We start from the raw sequence: 25,014 nt of genomic DNA, 5'->3' as shown, positions 1-25,014 counted from the left end.
GTTTTGAAATAGCGGTCAACCCCCGACAAACAATAGTAAAAGCTCCATGTATACTTATGACAAAAAAACGCTTCTTCGGAGGGGGAGTAAAAGTTTATATATCTCCATTTGTATAACAATATCAAGCAGCAAAATACGGAGGAAGCGGAGGAGAAGCTCGGCGAAACAACTGGAGAACGTTTAAGTGCTAAAAATTCATTTATTGAAACCAGATATGATATACTGTTGACTCTTAAATATGACCTGGCATATAATTCTAATATAACTGAAAACTTTTTTAGAGAGGTCAAGATTTGTGTTGATGCAAAAAAAAAAAATCAGTTTGTTGGATGAAAAGTCAAGTTTCTTCGATACTCGAAAAATCAAGATTAAGAAAAAACCACCAAAAAACCCGGTGGAAATCGATTTGGAACAACCGAGTCAATGACCTTAGTAAGAATTCAAGAATTTTGTTCATATTTGTACGATGTGGCCAGGCATTGAAATTTCCATCAATGTTTACACTGTAAGCCATATCATTCATATATGCGCGAGCCATGCAGCTTAATTCAACTTTGACGAGGCAAATGAAGATGCAAGCCAAAGATGCGATTGTCACAGCGACGAACGAATTGATGGCATCAGCCTACTAAAAATGTAATAAATAAAAATAAGTTTTAATTTGTATACACATTTCTATGACACTCTTTGAAATTCTAATAAATCTGCTTGGACGTGGCTAGCAAATTCTTTTTGTTGTTTCAAAAATCCTGAAACAAAGTATATTTTGCATCCAAAACTGCATTAAAACTTTACCAAGAAAATTGCATAAAAACCAACAAATTTATAACAAGAGTAATGGAAGAAGAAAACCACTTATTGCAGTTCGCCAACCACAACGACAGACAACGCGTGAATGCATTTGCTTGTGTGTCAAATAAACGTCAAATGCGCGCACATTGCAGAAAACATTAGGGCGGGTGGATTTTGTATGGAGGATTTTTTCGGCTATGCGGGTAGCATGTAGGAGTATTCGACGAGAAATTCTAAGAGGGTTCGCTCAAGAAACCATAGGTTTAGCATCTATTTCGAGCTTGCCAAATTGCGAAAATAGATTCTTTCCTTAGCAACATTTTACTTTGTTGAAGTGTCGTAGAGAAGTGTTAAAATGTTTAAGAAAAATTGCTAGAGAAATCCATTTCTGAACTTATCGTTTTCTTAAAACATCCGCAAGTAGGAGTGGAGAAGTTGCTTACAACGTGATTGCGAGATTCGAGTCAAATAAATATACATACATAGCAAATTAAATAAAAGCTTGTAAAACATTTTAATTCTGCTTTTGAATTATTGTGGTGTAAAAAAAATAATTTCAAAGAAAAAAAAAATTCTGTTGAAACGTAAAAAAATGTGGACATTTTTCACTCATACCGAAGAAGTCCTTATAGAATGTTTTTATAAAAAATACAAAAACTTCCTTGAGACGCCACAGCAAAAGCAAACTTAAGGAAAAACAAATTTAGTAAGCTCTAAATTGATTTTAGAGCTATAGTTTCATCGGAAAATTTTCTTAGAATTTCACGTAAGTTAATCCCATGCTATACCAGCATAGTGAAGAAGAATGGGCCTACCCTAATATATACTTATCCGCACACATACTAACCATGTAAGTACGTATAAATATGAAAATGCCACCAGGAGGCAAGAAAAGTCAAAAAAGCTGACGGCAAACCAGCAAAGTACTTATTTGTAGTTACAGTTCAAAGGCGCAGAGAGAAGAAGCATCGAAAAATATATTTCTTTTGTAAGAAGCAGAAAAGAGGAGCACTCACCAAAATTATTGTAAGCGTAAAAGTTTTTCTCTAGTCGTTCGAGATCTTGGAAAATAGTTACTGTTAGCTGTTTGCACAACAGAATAACTTTTTCAGACAAGCGAATGCATATAAATTCGAGCAAACTTGTGGACATAAATACACTGTTGAGTAAGGCCACGTGAAGTGTACTACGAAAATTTCGCTAAGTCACGGATTTTTTGAAAAAAAACTATATCTTTGTTAAGTAGCTATGAACCTTATGCTGGTAAATATTTGAAAAAAAAAATCCAAAAATAGGCATATTTGCCAAGCTAACGATAGGGAAAACCATTTTTTCAGTATATTCAATTTCTGCATAATTTAATAACTAAAAAAGATTAGTTGTTAAGAAATAAAGTTTTGGTAGAAGCAGTTAGGAGAAATGATTTTTTTTTTCTCACTGACTATAGCGAATTCATACAAGAATTTTTTTTAAATATTTGTATGCCACCAAAAGAATTATAAGTAGTTTACTATGATATTATTATTTTTTTTTTGAAATCGGTCATTTCGTGGTACACTTCAAGAGGCCTCACTAGGTTGTAAATGAATGTACGTAAATATTTATGTGCATAGTAAAATTTATAAATATAGGAAACATGAGGATGCAACAAGTAATTTATTAATTACAAATTTAAGATTGATTATTAAAGTTCCATCGGTATGAGAAACTTACTAAAAAGCAGCTGGTCTTCGATGGGACCAAAGCATTGTACAAAAGTCTAAAGCTTTAACCTCTTTTTAAACTTTCTTTGTAATTTCCAAACATTATGCTCAACATTGTTTTACTGGATGTTTTAATATGCGCGGCAATAATTGCATATTCAGAAGTCACTGAATTTTCCGGCTGGGTAGTCTCCGCAATTGCAGCTGCTGTAAGCACACAAGCAATTTAACCTTCCATTTTTAGTACTTTTCGGCAGAGATGCTTTCAAATAGTAAATACTAAGTGTGTACAAGAAACTTCAGCATACAAACTCATATATATATACATACATATGTACATATGCAGTACGGCGTATTTGCACACATAAACAAATCTCACACGCATACCAATGTAAAGACACTCAAATACATATTGAGAAACGCACTTATCGAGTAGCTATAAATTCGTATGTGCCGCCGCCATAAGCTGCTGCAGTGCAATGCCTTGCTGGTGGCATGCAGTTCATAATGCAGGTTTTCGCATAGTTGTTGTGCTATTGCGAGTAGCCATACGATGCATACAGGCATATTGATACAGACCTTAGTACACTTACATACACAGAGTTCGTACGTATGTGCGCTACATGTTGTTTGTTTTTCATTTATTCTTTTTCTATTTTGCGTTCAAACTTTTGTTAAAAACTTTTGTAAAAGGGATTTTATAACTTCTGCTTACTTTGCTCGCGTGCACATTCCTTTCTACTCCTATTCTTTGTGTTTCCCTTTACTCTTTTTTCGCTTCGTCATTCTTGTTTTTTTTTGTTTTTGGCATTCTTTTAGTACTCTCTTATTTGTTGTTGTTTTATGACTTTTGCAGTTAACCAGCCAGCTACCAGCTATTCACTTAGACTCATTGTAAATTAAGTTAGCAGCTACTTTATGTAGCATTCAGCTAAGTGAAAGTGCTTCTGAAACAACTCGAATGGAAGTGCAGTGGAATGCACATTGAATGGCTGTAGAAGAGGCGAGTGCATGCACTCTTGGTATTCAAATAATTTTGAAAAAGAGAGATCAAATTTGTTTGTGATTCAATTAGATGGTAGTATGGAGATGTGGGTCAAGAAAGGAGGACAGAGGGAAGATAAAAAGTTAAGCCATTCAATGGCTAGGCTGCAGTAATCAACAAAATATTTTTTGAGTGACATTTCTTTTACTTAGGCTCTAAAATTATAAAAGGTAAAAAAAAATAATATAAACGCAATAATTAATTTTGAAGAAAAATTTAAACTACAACTGAGTTAAGTGTCATATCAATCCAAATTTATCTTTAAGTGCTGTTGCCCCGCCATTTACAAGTAAAATGGAGAAATGAACGGGTTAAAGTTAGGGTATTACTGAAAATGTTGTACATATAAGAAAAAATTGGAAAATTAAATATACATGAATATATGTATGTGTATCTAAATATGTATACATATAATGGATATTAAACTCAGTGGTAAGGCATAGATATTAGGGTGTTTCCTAAAATATCAACATAGTATATATAAAATTTTTTTTTTGTATCGCAAAAATTCTACAAAATCTAGACTTGAAAAAAATTTATTTTTCTTTTTAAACCCTGGTAGCGACCCCTAAAATTATGTTTTATTTTGAAATTTCGATGGATATCTTTATTTTTGCTGTGATAGTATACAAACACGTACCGGAAGTTCCCAATCCAAAAGTTTAGTATAAGCGTTTTTTTTCATGAAAAAAACGTAGACCTGCATACACAGTTGACAGGCAAAAATGGTGATTTACCAACCATTGAAAGGTTTAATTCTGTTGTATCCAACCTCGATCCAAACGTCAAATATATGTACAGAAAAGAACCTGGTTAGCTTTTGAAAACCTTATAATTTTGACGTATCAGTCGGTATGCGCTATTTCCAATTTCATTATCCAATCTCCAAATTTTACAGTAAATAAATAAATCAGTGAAATTAATGTTTCGTTAAAAATGGAGCGCAGGAGCCTTTAAATAAATGAAGGTCCATGACGTCTACGTTTCGCACATTTTGAAAGTGTTTTGATTTCGACCCTGATTACATGGATCATTTCATCTCTGAAAACCCCTGAGCAGGACCAAAGCTTGGTGGAGTTTTTAGTTGGCGAACGCTTATCTGCCATGAGCACTCTACTGACACCAAATTAGGCTTTCAGATTTCTGTAAAAATTTTAAGACAGAAGTTACTACTACTAAAGATGGTGAAGCGGCAATTCGGGTTCTGAGATCACTGCTGGTGCTCTCGATTAGTCAGCGAAGGCGGACTTCCGTGCAGAATGTTTTCTAATTAGGTATATATGGGTATTAGAGTGCCACTGCACAAAACTGCATGGTTGACGAGTTGTCGACAAGGGATACTTTTGAAACGTTGCTAATGGACAGAAAATGGGTGGAGTGTCACTGGTCAGCAGTGGTTCACTTTTAGCAAAGGTAAATCACGTCTTCACTGATGGAGTCACCTCAAAAGTTTCCGATATGCTTTTCAGCTTCTGTGAGGCAAAAATGAAATAACTTTTCAATAAATGTAAAAGAAATTCCCTTTTATCAAAATTTCCTTAATCAGTTTGCGGCTTTCAAGAAGAAAGTATTCGTAATTATACGAATTATATTAAAGCCCTAAATAACAAAAAGAAAAGAAAAAATTGTTATTTTTCTTGATGACGGGATTCTAAGCTTTTGCAAGGAACAAAATCTTTTGAGTCTTTTTCATTTGTATTGCAAAAAATCAAGCTAAGTTGTGTCCATGGCGTATGAGTAACATTTTCCATGTTAAATGAAATTTTATTAAACTGAATTATTGAAACTGAGTTGGACTAAATTGTTTCAAGCTTTTACTTGCATCAATCCATTATTTTGGAGAATGTTTATATAATTGCATTGCCAACTTTAAAACCAAAACTAAAGCGAAAACATAAAATTGCAAGTGGCTATTTTAGAGAATATTTTTCGCCAAATGTCTATGAAATTGATTTCGAATTGAACACGAGCGCAAATTGCCTGTGAATTATTGCAAAATAAACTTTTTTTAAATACTTACATATTTACTTATATGCAAGTATATGTATGTATGTGCATGATTTTTTCATATAAATATATATTTTTCTTTCAAATCCAAATGTTTTTTATTTTATTTTCTTGCCGTTTTCACGCTTTTCTTCAGAAATCGCATTGCATACGAGTACTCACATACATACATATTTATGTATGCACGTATTGTATAAAACATACCCACCTTAAATACTTACATATGTATGCATTTATTTCGCTCAGCCAGCTAGTCAGTAAGCTAGTAGCATAACACACATAGTTACATATAATATACACACACACACACATCCACCTGCAAGTCCATAAATGTGGTGTGCATTCTGTAATAACATAAAATGAAATTCATAAAAAAAAGGTGCGTACTCACCATATCTATCCAATCCAACCCAATTCAATCCGATTCCATGCAATTCAATTCCCTTTTCATACAATTCGATTCAATTCATTTCCATACAATTCTATTTGATTCATTTGAATTCAACATGATTTTTCGCGTATTTTCCAATGCATTTTAGAAACTTTATTTTCTATTTTCTATTTTTACTTTTAGCCTTTTTAAAATCGTACTTTGTATTTTTCATTTTTCATTTCGCATACCGCATACAAATTCATTTAGAATTTTTCTATGCGCGCATTAAAAATGCAATAGAAATGTGTTGAAAATGATGAAAAAAGAAGCGCCAAGGGCGGGCAACGAGTTGTATGGCCTAACGTCAGTCAATCAAATGTGCGGTTTTTTACGATTTCTGCCGTGGCTTTGGCGGGCTTTGTGGTTGGCTTGCTGCTCTTGGTGGTGATTTGTTTGGTGTTGCTTTTGCTGTTTTCTCTTTTGTTGCGGTTATTCGGCTGCTTTTGTGTTTGCGCAATCTCAGGCGTTGTAAGCAAATTGATTGAAATGCATGAATTGAAAATTGATTGATTCGAAAAAATGCGCACCTGCAACGATAACGCAAATACATACATACATATGTAGGTAGGTACTTATATGTATGTATGTATGTATTTAGTCAAAGTGGTTATTCTCGAAGTGAATTTCGGCTTTGCACTTGAATGACTTAACTGTTACGCACATCCAATGGGGTTGCTTGATTGGTTGGTAGCCTTGAAGGCACGCAGAGGGGAGACGGTTTGACTACATATATGGGGTAAAGTGGTTTTTTTTTAATACAAAGAGTTCTGCAGTTTTCTTTTGTAAGTATATGATGCTATTTCTCTTTCTTTCCATATTTCTAATTAGTCGTTTTCTCGCGCCAACTCCTGTGTATTTATATATTTTTTTTTTTGTGACAAGCTCTCACTTTATTGGCGCCTCTACAAACGCATAATTACTTTAACCGGGCCACGCGTACATATGTATAAACTAACATATGTACTATGTCTGTATGTGTGTTTTTATAAGTTTGCATAATTGTCTGCAGCTGCTTATGTTGTTGCTTTTGTAATAATTTCACACAAATGCTGTCTTAAGTGTTTGTTAACATGAAAACAAGAAACTTAGCATCAAGTAGCAAATAACAACAACAAAAGCAACTTTAGTGATATCACGAACACAAAAGAGGAAACACTAAAAGCGTGAAAACTAATAAGAAGCCCACATACATACTGTAAAAAGTCATTTGAATGGGCATTTACGTTCAAATATAAGTATAAGCAACCACATGTGCACATATCCTCAAACACATAAACATGTGTGTACATTAGGGTGGCCCAAAAAGAGTAAAGGCGGAATTAAGTATACTCCTATTTTTTTGTTTTGAAATCTAAAAATGCTTAGAGCACCCAAATTTTTCCATGTATTTGATATGGAAAAAAAATTTCGTAGAAACAGCATACAATTCGTGAAAATCAATATTTTTCGATCGCAAAACTCAGGCTATCTTCAGCAGACTTTCGATAGTAACCCCCAATTGTTTATTTAACCATTTTTTAATACTAACGATATATTGATCCCCAATTGCATTTTTGGGGGGTTTTTGGCAGACCTATAAATTATTATTACTATGAAAAAATGGCTAAATAAACAGTTGGGTATTATTATTGGGAATCTCCTGCAGAGAAACAGATTTTTCCGATCGAAACATTTATTTTTAAAAATTCTATACCACTTCTACGAAAAGTTGAATTTTTTTATATAAAGCGACCTATAAATATTTTTTTATTTCAAAGTAAAACAATAGGGGTATATTTTTTCAGTATAGAAGAATCCTAGGGGTTGAGAGCGTAAAAATTCCGACTTAACTTTTTCACATGCATTTTTGGACCACTCTAATGTACATATGTGCTAACAAAAGAGCTTTCAGTCACACAATTACATTTTCTGATCTACCCTACTATATGCGAATGTATGGATGTGTGCTTCCAAATTTTAACATACACTTGTTTGTGTGTGTGTGTGTGCGAACAAAAGCAGAAGCATTGGCAAATATCCGGTACGCTGTAATATTGAACAAAAAACAAATGTACGTAAATATATATGATATATGTATGTATGTAGATGGCATAAGCCACGCTAACTGACACATATTTGGATGAGTGCTTCAGGCTTTTAGTCAGTATCAAAAGCAAAAAAAAAACATCCAAAGGCAACAATAATAAAAATGAGCGCTTTCCATTTCATTTGCATGCTAAGCATGCCAGCAAGCTACCCAGTGGGAAAATCTTATGTATAGTAATCGAAAAAGCAATCAATAAAACAACGCTTTTCACATTTGGAAATGCATTTTTTCACCAGGGCGATGTCCTAAGAAAAGTGGGGCATTCAGTTTTGCATTGCCTAGTATCGAGAAATGAATGTGTTTTAATATGACATTTTTGGAACTTTTTTGAATACATTAGTATGCTGATTATATACATAGTTAGCAGTAATATAATCGAGAACTCATAAGAAATACATTATATAGTTTTTTCACGCATGTAATGCATCACTACTTTTCCGACAGGTTAAAGTAGATGGAGAGCAGGAGATGATAGCTGGGCAAATAAAAGGCAGCGTGTAAAAGGGCTCACACATACGAGTACACATGTACATACATACATACATACATATGCCAATGTAACTGACATATATGAACTACTAAATTGTCAGTTAAAAACGATTACCACACAGAAATTAAAATGGAATCGAATTAGGCGATGGGAATTGCTTACCCTTTCGCTTCAAGAAGGCATTATTTTAACATGGGCTCGTCATTGGCCGTAAGCCCTTATCCGCAGCATCACCGTCGAACGAAGGGAGAACGCATGGATAATTAGAATCCAGAGAAGCGAACAAAGAATGCCTTAAAGAGAAACTAATGTAGAAAGCCTAGATAAGTACGTAAGATGGACTTTTCCACAGAAAGTAACGGTAGCAAAGAATTTTTGGGTATTCAATCCATTTTTTAGCTGACTACGGTGAAGCATTCTACTTTGCATTCCCCGTAATGAATCAGAGCAGCGAAATTAATAAAATTTTTATAATATTCTGCTATGCATTACCAGCAATGCCTAAAAGAAGCAAAACAATTAGAACACATTATAAGGCAATGTACAGACACACACACACACACACACACACACACACACACATGTATATTAGACAGTTTTTATTGATGCGCCAATGCTTTGTGCGTTCATACTACCCCTGTCCATGCTCCAAACGCTCTTCCCTCCCTCTACTCAAAAAAAAGAAAAGGATCATAAAATTTTCTTGTTTCCTTGTTTATTGCCAACGCATAAAACACACTGGCTGACTGCTTCCCTGCCCGTCCGTCCATACGTTCACTCGCCTCGCCACTCGAGCAACGTAATGAGGTGGGGGATTCTGCCTACAATTCATTTCTTTTCATTCCACATTTCTGTCTGCTTTGTCTTGTTTTTGCTGATATTTGATTGTCGAAAGGGCACATAAAGCGGGTTGTTGTTGTTGTTATTATTAAGCTGAATGCTTGTTAAAAGGCAACGAAGCGTAGTCGGAGCTAGCGCACGGAAGCTGAAGGGTTACTTACTTAGTACGTGGGGTTACTTGTAGTACGCGCTGTCTGTCGCTGAGTTGCTTACGGTGCGGTGGGGAGTGGGGAACATGACATGCTAATGTGTTCGCTCGCAACGCTTCCACGTGTCGATTTTGCATATGTTTTCGTCTTATTTCGTTTTTGTAATGAGCTCAGCTGCAATTTGACGCTAATTTCGAGATAAATTTTTGAAGACGACGAGGGAAGGACTTAATGTAAACGAGTTATCCATACACATATGTGAAAGTGTTGCTTTGTTGTTGAGATGTATTTAAAATATATTTAAGCTCGTTCCATCCAAAGAGTTTAAGGAAGATGAATACGCGAAAAAAGTGGAGAGGTCGTGGTTTGATTCTAACCAATTACTGTTGTTAAATATTTATGTTTGGTGGTCCTTGAGTGTGTTTAATTAGGTGTTTGCGGAAAATCCTTTAATATTTTATATAATGATACTACAACTTTATGTGAGTTGGAAGTACTTTGATTTGACAATGCCGATACTCAGCAATAGGGTTAATCCTTAAATCAAGAAAAAAATTAAGTGCATGGTCAAGGCGAAAGCCATAAAAGGGTAACTACAAGTTGACCATAAATTGAGCCAACTCCTCTCTGCAGCTCTCCATATGTTGCGACACAACCGAGGAAGAGGAGGGCGCTTCATTTGCCATCTGATTTGCCGTTTTCCCCTGGAGAACGTTTGCGTAGCCCTCTAGGCAAAAGGATAGCTTTGGATTGAGATGCTCGATGAAACTGCTTGGACGGACTTCGCATTTCAACTTTGACCCGTCTTTAAAGACGCAAGCAAGAATCTATTCTCGGTTACAATCCCAGCGGTTTAGGCTTGGGTATTTTATTGTCGGTAGCGATAGCGGTTTTATAACAGAAGGGAGTCTATTTTGGATGGCATTGTGCACTGGTACTCTGAATTTTCGTTAATAAGATCTATCTGATGTAAATCAAAGAAAACGTTCAGAGATTTCTTCTGGAAAGGATGTTATTGCAGCCTTGAATTCCGGAATTTTTTGCATAACTTCATTCTTAGCAAGAGCTATCAGCCATACCAGCACGTCATATGAGAGTATGGGTTGGACTATAGCCGTGTGCTTTACAGTATACGGTCCTTCAATATCACTTCAATATCGGTGCGTTGTTTAGCATTATTTTGGCTACGTAGAACGCTATTTCTTGCTCCGTCTAAAATTTTTAGCGTCTAAATTAATTTGGCATCCAGAAGACTTAAAATATAATTGACCCTGATTTAGAGATCTGGTTTTGTTTCCTTGAATTTACGCTTAGTCTTGTTCCTTGAGGCCAATAGCACATTTTTTAGCACAGGAATCCAATTCCTTGAGAGTACCCTCCCTACTTTCGCAATTAAATTATTCAAGACCACAAGCGAAACAAATTCTGCATTCTCCATTTGAGATGTAGACATCTGGCCTTCCCCTCCTTCGGATTGGGCGGTCTTAGTTGACATGTTTCTCCACTTTAGGAATAAGTATGAATTCAACCTTTTTCCGGCTTAGCGGGAAAAACTGAAAATAGTACATTTTATTCTTTATATCTCCAGAAACTCCTCTAAAATATTATCAGTGATAGTGTGCTTAGAGCCGTGTGGTCGAATTCGTTGATTCTACATACCGTGGGGTGTGTATTCAGGAGTATGTTTATCGACTCTAACCCCTTAATATATGTTGGATGAGAGTATGCTTTGGTTAGAATTTTGCTCTGCTTGGCTGATTCTTTGGTATTATGGATGGATGCGAAAAGCTCCATACACCAAATGTGCTTCGCGCTAGGGATGGCTTCTTATTTTTAGATCATTTAAAAATCACAATTTATGGGTTTTTTATTTCTTCAATCATTTTTAGTCGATGTAATCTGAAAAAATTTCCAACTATTGCGATTATTTTTTATTGCAACATTAGAAATCATAACGACAAAAATCATCTTGACGTTTTAATCATGGAAAAGGTAAATATAAAACCACAAACTTCAGTGTGAGTTTTTTTATAGATACTAGCAAATATCCGCCGTGCTTCACTGCGTCTTAAAAGTATTTTTGTGCTGGTATCCCTCACAAAACTCTTATGGCTTCATTCATAAAAAATAAAATAAGTTTGTTGAGCTGTATGAAGTGAGCTTTGCAAACAATTTTTCGATTTATAAAAAATACTTAGATTTTTATGAATGTGGTTGTTAGTTTATAAATTTTCGAAGGTATTTAATAATGGAAATTTTATTATCTTATCAATTTAATTGAATACAATTTTTCAAATAGGTAGCAACCCGCTACAAAAAAATATTTTCGACAGTAAACTTTCGTGAACCTCTTTAGTTTGATACCCATATTGCAAAATTTATCAATTAAATCAAATTACAATTTTCAAACAGTTGGCAATCTTCAGAAAAATGGAATTATCCAAAATGATTCACAAACGTGGCTCAAAGCTAACTGATAACTTATGTAAAAAAAAAAACAAATATTCAGACGAATTGATAACCTCCACATTTTTTGAAGTCGGCTAAAACGAACTATAGAAAAAAATATAACAAATAAATATATGCCTTGTGAATTTTTTGGCGTTTAGCTGCTGCCTATTAAAATCGCTACATGTACTTAAGTGCCACTTGGGGGCATATGCCACCAAATCTTGCTGCTGCTTGTGCATGTAAACCGCGTTTTGGATATTTTCAGTATTTGGCAGCATTTTTGGTAACATTTGGTATTAACTGCTCACTCAAGAGCAACCGAAAGCGTGCATTACCGCGACGGTTTATTTACTAGTATTTGTGCCAATACAAGAACATTTTCTATATAAAATTCAATCGGCTCGCTTGCGGGCTTCCTGTCTCACATCCTCTACTACATTTCAATTTCGCTTGAGTGACTGCTTGCCTGCCGTCTGCCGCCTGCCAGTCATGCAGTTAGCTATGGCCAATGATTTTTATGCTACGCTCATAGGAGCTCTGCATATCCGTATGAAACACATACATACATACTCATATTAGCAAGCATTTGTAAATGAAAATGTCTAAATTCGACATGATTTTAAAAATTCCATGCATGTTTTGCTTTGCGCCCTGCGTTGTTGCTCTTTTTCCCAATTCGCTGGGCAAGTTTTTTCACTGTGTTGTGCGAAGTCTCTATTTGGTCATGAATTTCCAAATTTTTTGATTTACTAGAGGGTGTTGGTGAATTGCGCAGCATGATTTTTTGCTTCCTTATTATTTATTGCCTTATGAATTTGGGTGAATCTTAAGTGGTTTTTCGTTACTTCTGTACTTCTTGCTTGAGGGCTAAAATAATCACATTAAACAGCGCAAGAATTTAATTTTGTGGGTACACGAGATATTTTCTGCTGATATCCGGAAAGCCACTAAAAGCTCGCATTAATGCGGGACTTTAAGAAACCTTTAAAGATAAACATTCAGGAAGAGATAAGGAAGTTGAACTAATTCCTTTTAAAGCTTCCTGACTTGTAATAAAAATAATTAACACATATCATGGAATAGGCAACATAATATCCAGATTTTACATATGCCTGATTAGAAAAATGCAACAGAACAAAAAAAAAAAGTCGACATTATCCTATTTTTTGGAGAAAATTTTCTCTTATTATTTTGGTTATCTGTAGAAGTAGCGAAAAATGACACTAAAGATTGCAAAACGCCGAAACCTCCGGTTTTCCTCCAAACCAAATTTGACAGTGGATGAGGGAAATTCGTTCCAAAATACATCATATACCCACCCTGTCGGAAATAACAACAACCACAAAGGAAGTAACTTTACTGCGGCTCATTCTCAAGAAACAGCCTTACGTTACCTTACGTCCCATATCCTTTCCCCTACTCGATCACAAGTAAGCCTTTTGCCAACAGAATTCAGCCCCAACTGGAATTGACTATTTGCTTCTCATTTACTTCGCATTGTTATTCTCCTTCCTTGCGCTATTCTTTTGCCCGTTGCCTTTGTTGCGGCAATGCAAATGAATTTAAGTTTTTCTTTTCCATTTGTCTGCAACAAATTTTAATCAGCTGTTTCATCTTCCACATCACCCACGTTTTTGTTTTTTTGTAGACCAGTTGCTTTTCTGTTGCTTTTTATATACTTGCTGGCTTGCTCGGCACTTTCATTTCTCCACTCCATTCTCTGCGGTCATTTTGTACTTTTCGCTGCACATTTTCATTTCGGTTTTATGCCAATAAACGACACGAAAAATGTTAAAATGTCCGGCTGTATTTATTTGGCCATATTGTGAAATTGTTGTGGTAAGTGATTGAATTTGAATTTGACTTCGGTGGCGAGTTTACGAGTATTTTCCCCTCATGGCTCTTTTCTCTCTCACCAGCTGTACTAGTAATGCTTTCTGAAGAATTGTTTGTTATTTTAGCGAAAGCTTTTATTGTATTTTGTGATTTTACGAGGTTGTAGGGAAAGTTTTTTCTTGGCATGCAATCAAGTGGAAGTTCGAAGCGAAAATAAAAATTGTATATAGAAGATGGAATAAGAGACGCCATGTATATGCAAGGAGAGGAAGAGAAGCGAAGGAAAGGTGACACAACTCAACAACTACGCGTTCGGCAGAAAACGCGGAAATGCGTATCTTATTCTTAAAAGAAGGGAAAAGAATAGTGCATAATTTAAAAACCAAAAAATTTTAAGTAGAGTAACTTTTGAAGAGCATTTTAGGATAGGCCTGATAGTTTCTGGGAAATTATTTAACCCTACCAGATTTTTTTTTTTTTTTTGTTGAAAAAATTTAAACTTTAATAGAGGAAAAATAAAAAAATTAAAATTGTTTAGTAAATTTCTTTATTTTGTATGAAATCCTGCCCCTTATAGAAAACGAAGGTGGCAATGAAGAAAATCGATGGATAATTAGGAAACTCGCAAGAATTTTTTTATGAAATATGACTAGAAAAGAGCTGTAGTCGGGTGTACATGGCGTATGAGTAACATTCTTTGCTGCTCATTTGTCATACAAAATTTCTACTTTATTTATCCATCGATTTTCTTCATAGTAGCTTGTTTTTTTTTTACAAATGCACGAAAGAATGGACTGACGTCACCGTGTACTTGTGTTTTCTCCAATGAACTTTCTTAAGAAACGAGCTCAGACAGGTTAGTTCTGTACTTTTTTCATTATGAGTTATAATTTTACAAGCTTTCGTTTCTCTGCAGTACAGAGGCAAGTATGTAGTTCATATCTTATATCGTACATACAAATATGTGCCTTAATTTTTCACGTGGCGAAAATCTCTTTTTCAAATCGATTTACTTGGAAATCAGACAGCAATGAGTACCCTTTGTGTGAAAACATTAGGGCGCACGCCACAAATCAAAGGAGAAGCTCGGCCAAGCAATATCATATTGCGTAAGCGCCAATCTGTTACAATGATTATTATCAAATACATGCGCAAGTATACTTTTATTGGTATATTAAAAATAGCCAAGCTTCGAGGAGAAACCTTCTAATTATAACATCAATTTTCAATTAGATGAACGAGCACCTCCGCCAAATTTTTTGCCACAACAAAAGTCTCACCGCCGCAGTATTGGCGCAATTTTTGTGTTGTTGATGAAAAAGTTTTCGTGCAATAAAGCTACGCTCGAAGAAGAGAGTGGGCGGCATTCATGAATTTATTTATTTTCCTATGGAGTTACTTACAGAGGAAGAAGTTAACGCGTAGCGTCTGTAATTATGCTCAGACACTGATTATCTTAAATTCTAATTTATGTAGCAAAATATGTGTGTGTGTATGAATGTTTTTGTTTTTCTTTGAGCTGCTTCAGCGATTCTAATTACACAATTTTGATACTTCAGTCATTCAAATGGAAAAGCGAGACATGCTAATTGAACTTATTTTTATTTAGAAAAGAAAAAAGAAAAAAAAAACTCTGAGAAGATTAAAAAAGCGAGACACTTTCTTGTTTTAATGCTTCTTCTTCATCCCGACTCGTAGTTTGTTTTCAAAAATGCTATCCGAGGCGTCTAACGCAAATTAAGAAATCATTCGAATTTTACTTAATTGCTGCAATTTTCATTAATCTTTACCTTTGAAACCAAATATGGACGCAAAAAAAAAATAAACGTCTGGACTAGGAAGGCATGCGAGACAAATAAAACAACTTTTCTTGGAAAAAAGGCGCAAAGCATGGTAGAAAATATTGAACTGATAATTGAGAAAAGTTTGGAGTGGGGCGGGTGTGTCACGCTAGACGATTAATTATATGCGATTGAGAAACTTTAAGTTGCAAAGAAAAAACCAAGCGAATCCAAAAATATTGAAAATTTTAACTAAAGCATAAAAGTGGAAAGAAGGAAGGTGTAAGTAATAATTAACTATTTTCATTTAAAAACTATGAAGGAACTTGGGGGAAAAGTGAACTAAATTTTGTGTACTTTAAGTGAAAAAAAACGAAGTGACGAATGCTCGATACTCGATAACACATTCTCAATTTATATTTTTTGGATTATGACACAATTGAAACAAATGAGCGATAGAATTAATTTCCGTGGTCAGGAGAACAGAAAAACACACTTACTTAATTGTTTTATGTTCATTTCTTGCTGTTTTCAGGCCAAAAAAACTAAACATATAAAAATGTCTACCCTGAAGGACGTTTTTAATTTTTTTTTAATAATATCATAAAATTTACCTCCAAAATAAAATCAATTTTTTTTCTTTTTTTACCTAAAACAGGCATATGATGAACTTAAAAAAATGTAAGCATGTGATTATTATCTTGTGACCATAGAAAAACATGAGTTAAAACTATTTGAAAACTTTATTGAATACTGTTTTCAGATCAAAAGAAAAAGAAACAAGTTGAAAACCACCCATTTTTGAAGCTCATTTGAAAGGTTTAGTCAATTTTTATCCAACTAAGCAACTTTTTTTTAAATCTCCCTCTGAAAAGCTTTAGACACTTTTAAATTAATTTCTCTGGCTTTTCGCGGTCTCTAGATATTCGATTTTGTCACAAAGAAGGTAATTTTCCATACTGTACGCCACCAGTGCTGTCCGGTAGCTCATTTCCTGTCACCCCCTTGTGATCCAATAGTCATAGTAGAGGAATGTTATTCATGGAGGTCATGACGAGACATTGAAAGATGAAAGAGCATTGAGTATTACCTGCTTTCAGAGAGTATGGAAAAATTATATCATTTTAAAAAGTTACTGCGGTTTATCTTCGCACACAGACTGATGACGTAAACTCCTGCCTGAAAAATACTCTGATAACTTTCTGTGGGCAGCCAAATCCTGGTTGTTGGGCCATAGACGTTTTCTAAGAGACACGCGGGAGTTCTTGAGCCGCCTGGGTACCACTGCAAGGTCCCTGATATATCATCTCTGGAAAGTAAGGCTTGAGGGAGTGAGATCCTAATTTCTCCATGTTTCTTGATGATATGACTATCCCTCTGCCTAACCTTCCTCCTAGCGAGATTAAGCAGAGTTTGCTTTGCCACCTCCATTGCTGATTAAGAGCTCCAGAATTACCTCAGCTCCAAATTAAGGCAAATGCGCAGATGGTAGACCTCATATTTTAACACACGACTATCACTTTGTAAATCTGTCTTTCTGGCTGCATACTCAGGATTTATCTGCTGGATTGATATAACTGAAAGTATTGTCATCAGGAAGCAAAAATGTATACGTAACGCTGAATGTGAACGGATATATATTTGATACGATCAAAGTAGTAAGGTATTCCGGCGTTATTACAACCGCAAGGCTGCCGTGGAATATTATTAGGGAAACCTTTAACAAAAAAGCGGAAAGAATTCTAAATGTGAAAGTCAGACTGATGGCAAAAGTAGGCGGCTTTTCTTGAAAACGAAGAAAAGTTAAAGACTTGAGGGTAATCGTAGAAAACGATCTCGAATTCATAGCTCATTCGGTTCAGTATAGAAACCAAGAGCATAGAAACACAACTAAATTTTTAATATCTTTCTACTCTAAAGACCAAATTCGTCTAAATGAGGATACATTTTAATTTGGGTTTAACCGATAATAACCGAGCTAACAGCAATAAATCATAAAAATCTAGCCAAAATAAGCCAAAGTAATTTCCAAACAAAATTTCGCCAAACCAGCAGCAGCCGGTTTCGCCCAAAAAGCGCACGCAAATGCAAACTCGACACCAAGGCACTCAGATTATGGCACACTGACATAAACACACAAACTTACACATTGCCAGCACATAAAAGCAAAGCAATTTACGAACTTACAAAAAAAAAGGGGCGCCACTACTCGTAAATTGGGTGACAGCGCCAAAACTAAATCTACAAAAAAACCGCTTAATACAGTAACGGCGAAATTATGGGCACAAAAAGGCAGCCGAGAAACGAGTGAATAATATACACAAGTAGCAAAATTTTATTGGTGTAAAACGGAAAGCGTAGCGAAGTAAGGAACATCAAGCAAATCGATAAAATTGTAGCAATAAAGAAAGTATAGATTTAAGTATGGATGTGTGGAAAAAATTGTCTATGAAGATATGGGAAAAGTAATCGATAGGCGCGACGCGCTGGAGGCGTGAGTGAGTTGAGTGGCAGGCGAGTTGGCATGACAGCGAGACGTACGTATACATATACATGTACTTACGTATGTGTCTACGTGAAGTGGGCCATAGTGAGCGCTATGTAGGTAGACGGAATTGAAAGATGATTAATGCCAAAATGCGCTAGACTATCCGCCTGTAAGTAAGCTAACAAATTCTACTTCAGTTTACTAGTTGGAACTATCGCTTAGAATGCCGTGTACGGCGGCTTGTCACGAAACTGCCGGGCAGAGGTTTGGTTATTTATGCAGGAATATTTGAACGTAAAAAGCTTAGCGAAAAGTATCATGTTACAAAAAAAATTTTAGTTTTATAAAATTCTAGTTGAAGAGGAAATGAATGAATATTGGAAATAACCATCAGCATTTGGTTGTTCTCAGCAGCATTTCCAATGCAGAAAAAGAATAAAAAATTTAAAAGATTTTTTAGATGGAGTGAATTTTCATTTAAAGCGCTTTAATATGTTGCTCTTAGCAACTAGAACCCATTTTCCAATACGTAGTGGCTTTTAACATATTTTTATTTTTTTATTTTTTTTTTTATTTTTGTCTTTAAACAAATTTCCCAAACGAGGATGTTCCCAATTCGATTGCAAACCCGCCTCCATCCCTGCTGCCGCACTCAAATTGGCTTGCAGCTTGTAGTTTATTTGGAAATCTCCCAAAAGGGAAATGCACATAAATGAAATGTCTTTTCTGCTCTCGTTTTGTAACTCTTATTTCATTTACAGTTCCAGCATTAGTTTGTTGCTGTGTGATTTTAACTATTTTTTGCTGCTCGCTTTTGCATCGGTTTTCTCTGTTATCCTTATAAACTTTAGCCTACTTAGTATTTAGCTACTCAGCATTAGTCAGGTCATTGGGTTTTTGGAGTACCAAATAGTTTGGGCAAAAAAAAATAAAAAATTAAAACAGAAAAGAGGAGAAATGCAAACAAATTAAAATGGCTGTCCACTTGAACGTAATTTATTTCCTTTCAACTTGGAAATAAATATGCAAAATACTTCTATTTGTTAAGTCAAGTGTCAGCTTTGTTTTGCAGTAATTAAGCCATTTGTTATGAAAAATTTAATCACCCAGCGCTTTGAATAGTTTTGATGTTATAATTAGTTATATGTTTACGTATTTCTATAGGAAATTTAATGACATGCTTAGTTGTTTGATTAATCAAAGCAAAAAAGTGTCGATGGTAATTATGTAGCTGGCTTTCGGTAATAATAGCGGAGGCTTTTGAAATTAAACTTCTTCCTCTTTCCAAGTAAAAACAACAGCATTCTTCGAAAATACACCAAAAGAGACTAAGTACATCAGGAAGAATTTTATGACAGCTCGAAATTAACGCTTGTAATTTGAGTTAACACTAAGGAAAATGATTTCAGGAATATTCTCGCAAAATTTACGTGATGGAATTTTTGTGATTTTTTCTCAGCTTAGTAGTAATAGTAATATTAGTTATTAAAAATAAACGCGATTTTCTAGCGTCATGAAATTTGCTCTTCACCTTACTAAAATTTAATGAGCTACAAAACTGCATACCCAAAATTTTTCCCAAATTTCTGAATAAAAAGTTACAAGTTTGTTGAATTTTCATAATTTTTGTACGAAAATTGAAATTTGGATTTATGTGGCGCTGGTTAGACAAAGTGCTAAACTTTTTGTAAAAAAATATAAACATTAAATACACAAAATAAAAGTAGCCAAAACTAGTCAAACTGTCACTTGACTTAATCAGCTAACGACAAGTGTACTTACGTAAATAACTTTAATAGGTAAAAGCACAACTGACGTTAAGTATACGCAATGGTGTTGCTTTTGTTTAATTAGAAATTTTTCAAATTAAGTTTCTTGTACTTGGGCATCACTAATCCTAGATGCATTTAATACATACATATAAGCGAATTGGATAGTATTTTTTTGCTAGTAAAAGATAAGTGTTTATTCTTGCGTTGATGAATTATTAGTAAAATGTTTGCTAATTAAGTGCACATCGCATTGCTGGAAGTGAATACATAAATTAATCTCTCAATTGTATTTTTATAAAAAATAACATTATTTTCTCTTTAAACAAATTTTATCTAATACTCAATAATTGCAAGTTATAAATATGCGTAGTCTTAGAAAAAATGCTTAGCTCTCAGTTTAGAATTATTATTGCACTGAATCGCCTAAAAAACATTTGAAATACTTTTTTTCCATAGAAAAAGTATGTACAAAACCGTTGTTTATCTGCTAGATATGCTGACCTGTGCGTTAAATTTAAAACTAAAGAAAAAAGAAAAAAAAAATACAGAAAGCATAGGGAAACCAAGGTTGACTAGATATTTAGCACAACGGCTATATTAGAAAAAATACTGTTTTGACAACGAATGACCGATTTTTATAAATTTTTTTTTTAACTTTAAATTCGGCTTAAAGAAATATTTAGGACTTTGAAGGATTTTTTGCCTTTTAAATAATGTTTCCAAAGATAACATTTACATTCCTTTAAACCGTAGCAACATATTTTTTATTACTGTTCCGTTATACTTCACTTTTATAAATGTTATACACACAAAATTCAACGCTACTAAAGCGGAGTTCAGTTATTAGTTATGTTCATTAAAAAAAAAGACAAACGTGTGATTTCTATTGTTCACATAAATTGCAACAAATACAAAAATGTATTAAAAAGTTTAATTATTAATTTGAGTGCGATTCATTCACTTACAGTTAAATAAAGCATTTGACAAAATATATCAACTCGTTGAAAATAAGAAAATTATTTGTACACAAACTATAGAGGAAGGTTTTAATAGCTCAGTCTTCTAATGGCGGAAGTAAAGATATCCTCTAACACAACATCTAAGAAAAAATTTAAAGCTATGAAATTTGCATAACCGTTCCTAGAAAAAAAAAATGAAACAAAGAGGACCAAAATGTGACCAGATAGTGGAAGTATCCAGATTTCACAGCCGATGACGAATGTTTTGAATTATGTTTTCCGGTTTAGACATGCCTTTCATAATGGAAATGCTTACCAATTCAGGTTTTCATAAAACAATACAAATGTTTGATTTATTTTTCCGCGAAATATCTTTCATAGCACGTTTCTAACAAAGATTTGAAAATGAATTTTCAAACTTTTCAAATGGAATTGACTTTGTACATACACACATATCGTCACTAGACACGAATAAAGGCGCGATAGTGTTTCGACGACGAAAAAAGATGCGTAAAAAAAGTTTACGAAAAAAGGCGCTTAAGAAAAACTTCGGCGAAGAAAGACGCGTGATTACAGATTTATACTTGACCACAAGGACTGTCACTTCAGCATCATTCCCCAAATCTCTTTGGGCCCCAAATTTCTTTGGGGAATCAACATACTGCTACACCCGCAAACATAGTTGACCGCGAAAGTAAGTTTACGCGTCTTTCTTCGCCGTCTACTATGTTAAGAGCCTTTCTTCGCTGAAGTTTTTTTTGTGCGCCTTCTTTCGCGGTCAACGTTTAAGCTCGCGCCTTTTTTGTGCCGATATGTGGCGGCGAAAGTTAAATGGGACCTTCGGCTTGAAAATATAATTTTTTCTTGTTAGCGATTTTTATATAGTACACAGTTTCGGTGCGATTTGATATTTGTAATATAAGTAATAAATATTTCAAGTGGAAACTGCTGAAAGCACACATAACTTATGCTACACTCATCGATTTAGTGCAAAAACAGGTGTTGTAAATTGTACGATTTGTAAAGCATGCCAGATATTTAGTTATTTACTTCCTTTTAACTTTCTCTGCATAAAATAAAAAGTCGCTCATATGTCGCGTATATCGATAGGCAGAAAATTAAGCAAAATTATATGCAAATTTTTAATTAACCATGTAGATATTTACACTGCCAATAAATGTTGAAAAAAGTAAAATATGCGATCAGTTTTTTACGTCTGAAGTGGTCCAGGTCAGCACAGGTCAGGCTTTGCACATACTTTAAAACTACGACCTAGTGGACCACCAGGTCCTCAAATATTTGATGGATTGCTTTCAAAGCACACATTTCAATTGAATTGAATCATTTGAGTGGGTAAGTTATGCCGATCAACGATTTAAAGCTTGCGTTGGTTCTTAAGCGGTGTCCATTTGTCTGGCGCTATAACCACTAAAGAGGGTTTGGGTAACTGTAGGATGCCAGTCGTTTCAGTCTTGTGCTATTTAAATGATGCCAATTAAAAAGACTAAGTGAAACCACCTGATTTTTCTATTACAGATAATGTCTTCATTTTCATTTGCTACCATTGACTGATACCTCGTTGACTAAGTGAAATAATCAATAACGTTGAAATCACTACAGAATTTCTTTTTTCAATAATTGGCAGTAAGAGGTGATCGATTTTGAATTATTAAATGAAAACGCTAAATGCCTGTGAATTACTATATAAAAATTAACGTCAAATTCAAGTTTAGTGCATCGATTCTCTTTTGCGCATACTGCCGGTCATCCATTCACTAAATATCCATTAAAAATATGGCCCATTGAATAACCCATAAACTTGCTCAATACTAAAATACATGCACCTACCAGTTGAAGAGAACACAATGGATACAGTTGCTATGCTACATATTTGAAATTACCATAAAATGCGCCTAAAAGTAGACTCTCGGCCGCCAGATGACCTCTATTCGAGTTGAGTGCTTTCTCAATTTCATTTTTATTCATTTAAGGCATTCACACACATACAATTATTTCGCTGTTATAATCAAATGCTTGTGCATTAAATGGAGATACATATGCCGTCAATGTGTGTGGCAAAATATTGCAAAAGTACGGCCAGAGTAAGTTCTTTTAGCTAAGTACACATATACATACTTATAGATACATATACGCAACCGAGTGTGCACACAACTACACTTGAGTGAAATCCATGAGATTTGGTTTTATTTGGGTTCGCCTACTTAATTTCCTCTTCCCCGGGTTTTGGTGTCAGCAAGTTCACAAGCTGCATTTTTTCGGACTTTAGTGGCCAGCACTTCAATTTGTTTGTTTGCTAAGCCTATAGTTTGTGTGTTTACTTGTACATGTGTGTGTGGGCGCAATTGTGGCATTTCTGTGGGATTTCTTTACTGCTCTTAACCTGATTTTTTTTTTCATTTGCTTTTGCTGATTTTATTGACAGCTTACGTTTGTCAATTCTCTTTTTGTTCATTTTCACCATTTGTACGGTTGAAAAGTCACAACAGAAGGACATTTTTTTCTAACTTTTTAAGCTGAGGTATTTTCTTTTATTTCTCTGCATTTCTTAACTTTGTAGGAGGGAGGACATTTTTTTTTAAGTCCGATAGTCGTAGTAGCCCCTCATAAAAACTAGTCTTGAAAGATGCCGGTTAATGCTGCTTGTAAATTTTCCATTTCGTTTATAAATTTCTAAAGGAATTTGTAAAGTTTGCACTTTTAGAAGCCAAAGGTTCACCAAATTTTCAACATAAATTGTTGTTTGGTGTTTTTGTTTTGCAAATGTGTTTCGTAAATACTTTAATGCAAGTTTTACTTTATTGTTTTCCAAAAATTTTTGCCGGCTTCTGGTTGACTTTATTTTCAAGTTTACTTACCACAAACGTGTGCTCTCTTCTTTATTTGTCTTCTACTTCAGCTGCACTTTGTCTTATATAGCGTTTTTCTGTCTTTGTTTTCTGCTTGTTTGTCTCTTTACTATTCTTGCTTTTATTTTGGCTGTTTCGGCAGCCAGTTTTTGTTGCTATTTTCTCACAAACTAGCCAACGTAGTAGTAGCGATTTTATTTTATTTTTACACTACACTACTCCTTCTGCTCTTGTTGTAATCCTTTTATTTACACTGAATTTTTTCCTTTGTTTTCTGCTTTCATTGATTTTACAAAAATTTTTCACAAGCACACACTCACACAGCCCTCAAACAGCCTCTATCAAATATGTATGTATATGTAAGTACAAACAAAAATCTCCGCTCAACAGCTTAGCTCGCTTCACTCAATTCCATGCTCTAGTTAACGTTTTCTTTTCGTTTCCTTTATGTCTTACATATACATAAGTTGTTGTTTAGGTCAGCTTTTTTCTATTAGAAATCAAAGGAATTTTGGCGCTGAGTTTAAAGCTTAACTATAAAGAGTTTCGTTGGTAACGTGGTTTCAGATTTATTTTTATTCTATATTTACTTTTTAATTTTATTTCTTAATTTTTTATTTTTATTTTTATTTTTTTTTTACACACAACACATTTTCCCGCTGATTCGGCTTGTTCCGCTTATTACGATTGTTTTCACTTGTTGTTGTATTAACGCTTAGTTAGGCTACGATTTGTGTGTGTTGCGCATTCCTTGGATTCAACCCGTATCGGTGGACTGTGTTTGCTGACAGCGGCATCATAACGATGCGTTCCGTTTGATCTCGCTTAGCTCAGCAAAAATTTCTCAATCACAACTTTGATTTCGGTTTTTACTTTTTTTGCCCTTTTCATTATTTTAGTTTGATTTCGTTTTGTGTTTCATTGTTGCTTTTGAAATTAGAGAACTCGTGCGCATTAAATATCCACTTAGATTTACTTTTCCTTTTTGATTGGAGGTGGTTTTGAAACTTTTTTCACCAGTTAAGATTTTTCGGATGCCTTTCACTATTTTTTTTTTTAATTTCGAACGTTGCCTTTGTTCGCTTCTTTCCGCGTCTAATAGGCTCACGTCCTTACACACTCTATTTATTTCTCACATACCATTACACATTTTCTATGTTTGTAGATTTAGCTCCGCTCCGATGCTCTTATTACAGTAAGCGGCTGGATTTGATATTGCGGAAGATTAAGATCTCTTACGGCTTCTGGTCTTATTATAAGCGAATGATTTTACTTGATAATTTTTTTTGTGGCTTGAATCACATTTAACTCCAAT

At 34.5% G+C, this 25,014-nt stretch overlaps 1 protein-coding gene across 1 annotated transcript in view; it reads right to left on the bottom strand.

Moving 5' to 3' along the window:
* LOC118750352 (neuroligin-4, Y-linked) overlaps nucleotides 1-24,017 on the bottom strand; it is a gene marked incomplete in the record, with an annotated part of 198,765 nt that extends 174,748 nt beyond the window's left edge. The window contains 1 exon segment of the mRNA XM_036485076.1: nucleotides 23,729-24,017.
* Between the last annotated feature and the right edge of the window lie 997 nt (nucleotides 24,018-25,014).

Source organism: Rhagoletis pomonella, unplaced genomic scaffold (assembly GCF_013731165.1).
Source record: "Rhagoletis pomonella isolate Grant_MI unplaced genomic scaffold, Rhpom_1.0 Rhpom_scaffold_00001, whole genome shotgun sequence".
Lineage (NCBI taxonomy): Eukaryota > Metazoa > Arthropoda > Insecta > Diptera > Tephritidae > Rhagoletis > Rhagoletis pomonella.
This window is presented reverse-complemented; position numbering and strand designations above follow the sequence as displayed.